The following is a 9,199-nucleotide window of genomic DNA, read 5'->3' on the forward strand; positions in this document are numbered from 1 at the left end:
AGAGAAAGATTGTAATTGGGTTATTGTTGGATTATTCTCTAGTCACTCACACCAATCCTCCCAAGAGTGGATTGGAACTTGTGGATAGAAACAGTATTCCAACTTGTTTGACTTTCCCTTACTTACTAAGGGACAACTAAACATAATAACCCTCAATTGTCAATTAATCTTGAGAGTACTCCAACAAGAATAGGGCTTCCAGCTAATCAACTCCTAGTCAAGGCTTTTATTTAAATTTATATAAATTCTCTAATTTAATTTTCTGCCATTCAATTCAAACCTTTTTGAAAACATCTGATTAATAAATAGCACACTTTTCTGCAACTCGTTGGGAGACGACCTGGGATCCATACTCCCAGTATTTTAATTTTAATTTCTGTGACACCCTTCTAAATTGATAAGCGGATTTCTGGTTAGTTGAGAACTATACTTGCAACGCATATTTTATAATCATTCTTAACTCGCCAATTTCCGCTTGCATCAATTTTTGGCGCCGTTGCCGGGGAGTTGTAATAGAGTGCTAAAGTTATTAATTGGAATTTATTTATTTGCATTCTATTTTATTTTGCTACTATAAGCTACTTGTTTCTTTCGTTAGATGACACGTTCGCTTCCTGACCCAAGCTTGCTAATATTCGATCCTGAGATTGAAAGAACTATTTCACGAATAAGGCAAGCTCGGCGTCGGTTAGTCCTTTCTAAGGGCGGATCTGAAACGTCACTTGAGAAAGAAACCAGCCCCCGTTCTACTGATTTGGTTGTTTCACGCGCAGGTAACATGGCAGCAGCCAGGAGAGTTACTATCCAGGAGGCTGGAGCCCCTGATTTTACAATGCAACCATTTCAAGCGGATCACCCAGCGGTAGCTACAGATTTTGAAATAAAGACCGCACTGCTCAATTTGACGCCCAAGTTTCATGGCTTACCTGCTCAAGAGGCTATCAAGCACCTGAGAGATTTTCAAGCAGCCTGTTCTACTGTCAGGCGTGATGGTGCAGATGAAACTTCAATTTTGCTGAAAGCTTTCCCGTTTTCTCTTGAGGGAAAGGCAAGAGAGTGGTACTACACTCAACCAGCAGCAATTGTATCCAACTGGGATACACTGAGAAGAGAATTCTTGGAAAAGTTCTTTCTGGCTGAAGTTACTGATAAACTGAGAAAAGACATTTCCATGATTGTTCAGGATGATTCTGAAACTCTCTATGAGTACTGGGAGCGCTTCAATAATCTTCTGGAAGCTTTCCCCCACCATATGATTGACAAGATAGTGTTACTCGGTTATGTCACACAGGGCATGAGGCCCTAAGATAAGACCACATTGGAAAGTGCTAGCAATGGATCTATGAAAAAGTACAAGACCACTGATGAGGCATGGCAATTGATCAGCGACTTAGCTGAATCTACTAGGAATCACAGGCAGAAACAAGGCCGTGCAAAAGCCGTTGCAGAAGTATCCTCTAGCAGAGAGACTGCTGCTTTAACTCAGAGTATTTGTGAAATGACCAACTTGCTGAAGCAGATGCAATTGAATCAACAACAAGTTCAGCAAGCTCAACCTTCTCCACCATAGCAAAACCAATAGTTAGTCCCATAGAGACTTTGCGCAATCTGCACTGATTATAGCCACTATACTGATGAATATCCACAGCTCCAGCAGGAAGACAACACCGTGGCAGCCACTCATAACTTCTATGACCGCCCCAACCAAGGGTACAATCAAGGTGGCAATTACAACCACGGATGGCAAGACAATTCTAACCAGAATTGGAGGGACAACAACAACAGAGGAGGCAGAGATAATCAGGGAAATCAGAGGTGGAATAATAACAACAACAGGCAGCATAATCAGAATCAGCCTTACAGAGCACCTCACCTGAGGCAATCCCAAGGACCACAGAATACCCAATAGCAGACCTCTCAAATTACCTATCCTTCTTCTTCTGCTAATGATGACTTACTGCAATCTATTGATCGGAGACAACAGACCATGGAAATAACATTAATGCCACTCTAAATGGTCTGACCGCTACTTTGCAGGCTCTTGTCTCCCAGATAGGATCAATGAATAACTCCAATAACCAACCTTTGAGCTCCAGTGGAATTCCCTCTCAACCATTACCCAATCCCAAGGGTGGTATTAATGCCATCACCCTAAGGTCCGGAACCATACTGCAGGAGAGGAATCAAGAGGAGCCAAACCCACCAGAACACGCCTCAGCTGAAGAAGTACTGGAAATAGAAGATGTTAAAGAGGAAGAGGACATACAGGACATGGCTGAAGAAGAAGAAATACAACCACGAGTGGAAGCACTAAAAGGCGCAGACACTGCAGAAAACGCCACTCCCATCCCATTTCCACAACTTGCAAGGAAGCCCAGGAAGCAGTTGGAACCTGATCCCAAAATGGTAGAGATATTCAAAAAGGTTGAGGTAATTGTTCCCCTTTTTGATGTTATTCAACAGGTACCTAAGTATGTAAAGTTTCTAAAAGATTTATGTATACATAAAGACAAAATTAATGAATTAGAAAATATTCCCTTAGGAAGTTCCATATCTGCTTTAATGGGGGGTTTACCTGAAAAGTGTAGTGACCCAGGTCCTTGTATAGTTAATTGTACTATTGATGGTGTGATAATTTCTGAGTGCATGTGTGATTTAGGAGCATGTGTAAGTATAATGCCTTTGTCTATATATGATGTTTTGAGGCTCCCTCCCTTAAAAAGGTCGGCAGCTCGTTTTGTGTTAGCAGATAAAAGCATTATTACAGTGGTTGGAGTTGCTGAAGATGTCTTAGTGGGCATTAAGGGACTCACATTCCCCACTAATTTTTATATCCTGGAAATGCCCCAAAATGACTCAGACAAGCCATCATCAATCCTACTCGGAAGATCATTCTTGAAGACCTTAAATTTTAAATTAGATGCTTTCTCAGGAACATATTCTTTTGAAATAGATGGCCGAGTAGTGATCTTCAATCTAAATGGAGTTATGAAGCATCCTCCAGAGGATCTCTCTATCCTCAAATGTGACATTATAGATGAAACCGTGGCTGAAGTTCACCAGGAGGAATTTGAAGAGAAGCACACAGGACAAGGTCCAAGTGTGGGGACATTCTCAGAGGACAATGACAGTGCCTTACCACTGTTACCAGCTCCAGACAACCCAGAGCCTGAACATGATCAGAAGCTAGAATTAAAACCCTTTCCTCCACACCTCAAATATGCTTACCTTGAAGACGGGCAGAAGTTCTCGGTTATCATTGCAAAGGAACTCACTTCTCAACAGGAAGAGCAGCTACTTGGTGTGCTGAGGAGGCACAAGAAGGCAATTGGTTGGAGTTTGGCAGACATATTAGGCATCAATCCTCAAGTCTGTGAGCATAGGATATTTTTAGAAGAAGGAGCAAGACCTGTCCGTCAACCCCAGAGAAGACTGAACCCCACTATCCTAGAGGTTGTCAAAAAAGAAGTGACCAGACTACTAGAGGCAGATATCATCTATCCTATCTTAGATAGTGAATGGGTAAGCCCAGTACAAGTGGTGCCAAAGAAGTCTGGAGTCACTGCAGTGAAGAATAAGCATGGAGAGCTCCTGACAACCAGAGTTCAGAACGCCTGGAGGGTTGATGAGCGGATATTTTATACGCTTTTTGGGGTTAATTTCATATAATTTTTAGTATATTCTAGTTAGTTTTTAGTTTATTTCCATTAGTTTTTAGAAAAAATTCATATTTCTGGACTTTACTATGAGTTGTGTGCTTTTCTGTAATTTCAGGTATTTTTCTGGCTGAAATTGAGGGAGCTGAGCAAAAATCTGATTCAGGCTGAAAAAGGACTGCTGATGTTGTTGGATTCTGACCTCCCTGCACTCAAAGTAGATTTTCTGGAGCTACAGAACTCAAAATGGCGGGCTTCCAATTGCGTTAGAAAGTAGACATCCAGGGCTTTTCAAAAATATATAATAGTTCATACTTTGCTCAAGGATAGACGATGTAAACTGGCGTTCAACGCCAGCTCTCTGCCCAATTCCAGCGTCCAGCGCCAGAAAAGGATTAAAAGTTGGAGTTCAATGCCAGAAATGGATCCAAACCTGGCGTTGAACGCCCAAAACAGCCTTATGCACGTGAATTGTTTAAGTCTCAGCCCCAGCACACACCAAGTGGGCCCCAGAAGTGGATCTCTGCACCACCCATCATAGTTCACTCATTTTTTGTAAACCTAGGCTACTAGTTTAGTATTTAAACAACTTTTAGAGATTTATTTTGTATCTCATGACATTTTAGACCTGAACTTTGTACTCTTTGACAGCATGAGTCTCTAAACTCCATTGTTGGGGGTGAGGAGCTCTGCTGCGTCTCAATGAATTAATGCAAGTATTTCTGTTTTCTATTCAAAAATGCGTGTTCCTATCTAAGATATCCATTCGCGCCTAACTATGGAGAAGGTGATGATCAGTGACACTCATCACCTTTCTCAATCCACGAACGTGTTTCTGACAATCACCTCCGTTCTACATCAGATTGAATGAATATCTCTTAGATTTCTTAATCAGAATCTCCGTGGTATAAGCTAGATTGATGGCGGCATTCATGAGAATCCGGAAAGTCTAAACCTTGTCTGTGGTATTCCGAGTAGGATTCAAGGATTGAATGACTGTGACGAGCTTCAAACTCGCGAGTGCTGGGCGTAGTGACAGACGCAAAAGGAGGGTGAATCCTATTCCAGCATGATCGGGAACCTCAGATGATTAGCCGTGCTGTGACAGAGCATTTGTACCATTTTCACAAGAGGAGGGGATGTAACCATTGACAACGGTGATGCCCCAACACATAGCTTGCCATAGAAGGACGTGCGTGCATGAATCAGAGGACAAAGGAAAGTAGAGATTCAGAAGACAAAGCATCTCCAAAACTCCAACATATTCTCCATTACTGCATAACAAGTAACCTTTAACCCATGCTCTCTTGTTTATTCGCAATTCAACTGATAAATACAATTGACTTCCTGACTAAGAATTGCAAGATAACCATAGATTGCTTCAAACCAACAATCTCCGTGGGATTTGACCCTTACTCACGTAAGGTATTACTTGGACGACCTAGTGCACTTGCTGGTTAGTGGTACGAGTTGTGAAAAGTGTGATTCACAATTCGTGCACCAAGTTTTTGGCGCCGTTGCCGGGGATTGTTCGTGTTTGAATAACTGACGGTTTATTTTGTTGCTTAGATTAGGAAAATTTTTCTTTTTGGTTTAGAGTCTCTTAGTATTGTTCTTAGTTAAAAATATCCTTCTTCAAAACAAGTGTTACATTTACTGCCCAATTGGCTAGAGTGTTGGTCTAGTCCGTGGCAGTTTGGTACACTCTTTTTTTAAAAATCTTTTTCAAAAATAATATTTTCTCTATTAAATTTTGTGCCAAACTTTAAGTTTGGTGTTTTCTAGTTGATTTCCCTTTGATTTTTGAAAATTTTAAGTTTGGTGTTCCTTCTTCATGTTCTTGTGTTCTTGTGAGTCTTCAAAGTGTTCTTGAGTTTTCCTTGTGTCTTGATCTTAAAATTTTAAGTTTGGTGTTTTCCCTCCAAATTTTTCGAAAACAAGGAGCATTAGATCTAAAAATTTTAAATCTTGCGCTATTTTATTATTTTTCTCTTTCCTCACTAAATTCAAAAATATCTTTTCTCTCTAATTTTAAAACAAATTTTTGAAAATTATTTTTAAAAATTCAGATTTTTTTTTTCAAAATTTAAAATCTTTTCCAAATCATATCTTTTTCAAAACTTTCTTACCACTTTCTTTCCCCTCATTTTTTCGAAAATCTTCACCTACTTTTATTTATTTTATTAATTTATTTTATTTTCAAAATAAATAAATAAATAAATAAATAAATAAATAAATAAATATTTTCTTTATTTTACATCATCTCCCTTTCTCCATCATGGACCTAAGCGGAAATGTACAGTCCAGGAGGACTCTGGGGTCATATTCTAACCCCTCTACTGCTTCATATGGGAGTAGCATCTGCATACCCTCCATTGGAGTCAGTAGCTTTGAGTTGAATTCTCAGCTCATTATCATGGTGCAGCAAAGTTGCCAGTATTCCGGTCTTCCACAGGAAGAACCTACAGAGTTTCTGGCACAATTTCTATAGATTGCTGACACAATACATGATAAAGAAATAGATCAGGATGTCTACAGACTATTACTGTTTCCATTTGCTGTAAAAGATCAAGCTAAGAGGTGGTTGAATAACCAACCTAAGGCCAGCATAAGGACATGGAAACAGCAGACAGAAAAATTTCTGAATCAATACTTTCCCCCAAAACGGATGACACAGCTAAGGCTGGACATCCAAGGCTTTAAACAAGGAAATAGTGAATCTCTTTATGATGCCTGGGAGAGATACAGAGAGATGCTACGAAAATTCCCTTCTGAAATGTTTTCAGAGTGGGTTCAGTTAGACATCTTCTATTATGGGCTTGCTGAAGGAGCTCAGATGTCTTTAGATTACTCAGCTGGTGGATCTATCCACATGAGAAAGACAATTGAAGAGGCTTAAGAGCTCATTGATACAGTTGCCAGGAATCAGCATCTGTACCTAAGCAGTGACCCTTCCATGAAAGAAGAGGTTAAAACAGCAACTGCTGAACTCAGTCCTGTAAAACAAGCTGCTGAATTCAATCAGCAATTGGACTTTCTAACAAAATAGTTAGCCGAATTCAAAGATAGACTACAAGAGACAAGGATGGCTAATATACATATGGAAGAAAAGTTTAAGCAAACAAAGCAGCAGCTATCAAGGCAAATAACAGAAGAATGCCAAGCAGTTCAGTTAAGAAGTGGGAAAATATTAAATACCCCACCTCAAGGCAGCAAAAAGATAAGAAATGAGAAAACCACCCAAAATTCACCTGAGGACAGTAAGAGCCCAAGGAGAAGCAGTTCTGGAACTAAAACGCCAGAAATTTGGTGGAAGGCTGGCGCTGAACGCCCAGACCATGCTCAGGATTGGCGTTCAACGCCAGAAACAAGGCAGGACTGGCGTTCAACGCTAGAAATAGGCAAGGATCTGGCGTTGAACGCCCAAAATGGGCAAGATCTGGCGCTGAACGCCCAAAATGGGCACAGTTCTAGCGTTCAGACGCCAGGAACAGACAAGGAGTTGGCATCTAACGTCACTCCAGTTTCTAACTCTGGCACTCAATTGCCAGTGAGGGATCAGACACACACAAATGCTGAAAGCAACCCCTCTAAAAAGGCTTCTTCAACCACTTCTGTAGGCAATAAACCTACAGCAACTAAAGTTGAAGAATATAAAGCCAAGATACCTTATCCTCAAAAATTCCGGAAAGAGGAGCAGGATAAGCAATTTGCTCGCTTTGCAGATTATCTCAGGACTCTTGAAATAAAGATTTCATTTGCAGAAGCACTTGAGCAAATACCTTCTTATGCCAAGTTCATGAAAGAGATCTTGAGTCATAAAAAGGATTGGAGAGAAACAGAAAGAGTTCTCCTCACTGAAGAATGCAGTGCAGTCATTCTGAAAAGTTTTTCTGAGAAGCTTAAAGACCCTGTGAGTTTTCTGATACCATGCATATTAGAAGGTCAATGCACCAAGACAGCTTTATGCGATCTTGGGGCAAGCATCAACCTAATACCTGCATCCACTATCAGAAAGCTTGGCTTAACTGAAGAAGTTAAACCAACCCGGATATGTCTCCAACTTGCTGATGGCTCCACTAAATACCCATCAGGCGTGATTGAAGACATGATTGTCAGAGTTGGGCCATTCGCCTTTCCCACTGACTTTGTTGTGCTGGAAATGGAGGAGCAAAAGAGTGCTACTCTCATTCTAGGAAGACCCTTCCTAGCAACTGGACAATCCCTCATTGACGTCCAACAGGGGGAAATAACCCTGAGAGTCAATGATGATGAGTTTAAGTTGAACGCTGTCAAAGCCATGCAGCATCCTGACACATCAAAAGACTGCATGAAAGTTGATCTTATTGACTCTTTGGTAGAAGAGATCAACATGGCTGAGAGTCTCGAATCAGAGTTGGAAAACATCTTTAAAGATGTTCAGCCTGATTTAGAGGATTCAGAGAACATGAAAGAGCCTCTGAAAATTCTTCTGGAAGAAGAAAAACCTCCTAAAACCGAGCTCAAGCCATTACCACCATCCTTGAAATATGCATTTCTGGGAGAAGGTGACACTTTTCCAGTGATCATAAGCTCTGCCTTAAATTCACAGGAAGAGGAAGCACTTATTCAAGTGCTAAGGACACACAAGACAGCTCTTGGGTGGTCCATAGGTGACCTTAAGGGCATAAGCCCAGCTAGATGCATGCACAAAATCTTATTGGAGGATAATGCTAAACCAGTGGTTCAACCACAGAGACGGCTAAATCCAACCATGAAGGAAGTGGTGCAGAAAGAGGTCACCAAATTACTAGAGGCTGGGATTATTTATCCTATTTCTGATAGCCCCTGGGTGAGTCCTGTCCAAGTCGTCCCAAAAAAGGGAGGCATGACAGTGATTCATAATGAAAAAAATGAACTGGTTCCTACAAGAACAGTTACAGGGTGGCGCATGTGTATTGACTACAGAAGGCTCAATACAGCCACCAGAAAGGATCATTTTCCTTTACCATTCATAGACCAGATGCTAGAAAGACTAGCAGGTCATGATTATTACTGCTTTTTGGACGGCTACTCAGGCTATAACCAGATTGCAGTAGATCCTCAGGATCAAGAGAAAACAGCATTCACATGTCCATCTGGAGTGTTTGCTTATAGAAGGATGCCATTTGGGCTGTGTAATGCGCCTGCAACCTTCCAGAGATGCATGCTCTCTATTTTCTCTGATATGGTGGAAAAATTTCTGGAAGTCTTCATGGATGACTTCTCAGTATATGGAGACTCATTCAGCTCCTGTCTTGATCACCTGAAACTTGTTCTGAAGAGATGCCAAGAGACCAACCTAGTTTTAAACTGGGAAAAATGTCACTTCATAGTGACTGAAGGGATTGTTCTTGGGCATAATATCTCAAACAAGGGAATAGAGGTGGATCAAGCAAAAATAGAGGTAATTGAAAAATTACCACCACCTGCCAATGTTAAGGCAATCAGAAGCTTTCTGGGACATGCAGGATTCTATAGGAGGTTTATAAAGGATTTTTCAAAAATCGCAAAACCTCTAAGCA

The 9,199-nt window shown here is 40.8% G+C and overlaps 1 non-coding gene across 1 annotated transcript; it reads right to left on the reverse strand.

Annotated features, from left to right (window-relative positions):
• Positions 1–1,150: 1,150 nt before the first annotated feature.
• LOC112724976 (small nucleolar RNA R71) lies at positions 1,151–1,258 on the reverse strand. The gene has a single exon (XR_003164112.1). It is a non-coding gene; the product is annotated as a small nucleolar RNA R71 (small nucleolar RNA).
• Positions 1,259–9,199: the final 7,941 nt, after the last annotated feature.

Source organism: Arachis hypogaea, chromosome 11 (genome assembly GCF_003086295.3).
Source record: "Arachis hypogaea cultivar Tifrunner chromosome 11, arahy.Tifrunner.gnm2.J5K5, whole genome shotgun sequence".
NCBI classification, from domain to species: Eukaryota; Viridiplantae; Streptophyta; class Magnoliopsida; order Fabales; family Fabaceae; genus Arachis; species Arachis hypogaea.